The following is a 331-nucleotide window of genomic DNA, read 5'->3' as shown; positions in this document are numbered from 1 at the left end:
GCCTCCGTGCCCCCCCCCCTCCGCCCCCAGCCGTCTTCACGCGGCTTCCGCTGCCCCGCAGGACACAAGGGGCTCGGCTCAGGGTCCCGGGGACCGAGTCCGAGGCCAAAGTGGGGGCGGGGCCGGCCTCCTCCGAGGCCGCGCTCCTTGGCTTGCACACGGCCCTCTTCTCCCGTGTCCTGACATGCGCGTGCCTGTGTCCAGTTTGCACTATTTTTTAACTTTATTTATTTTGAAAGAGGGTAGAGCAAGAGGGGGGGAGAGAGAGGGAGGGAGGGAGAGAGAGAGAGAGGAGGGGGAGAGAGAGGAGAGGGAGAGAGAGAGAGAGGAG

General features: G+C 64.7%; 1 protein-coding gene across 1 annotated transcript in view; it reads left to right on the top strand.

Moving 5' to 3' along the window:
* The window catches only part of NLRP12 (NLR family pyrin domain containing 12), a 24,718-nt gene that overhangs the window by 12,032 nt on the left and 12,355 nt on the right, over positions 1 to 331 (top strand).

The sequence above is a fragment of the Crocuta crocuta genome, unplaced genomic scaffold (assembly GCF_008692635.1).
Source record: "Crocuta crocuta isolate KB4526 unplaced genomic scaffold, BGI_CrCroc_1.0 scaffold142, whole genome shotgun sequence".
NCBI classification, from domain to species: domain Eukaryota; kingdom Metazoa; phylum Chordata; class Mammalia; order Carnivora; family Hyaenidae; genus Crocuta; species Crocuta crocuta.
Note: the sequence above shows the minus strand (reverse complement) of the source record. Positions and strands in the feature narration are given on the sequence as shown.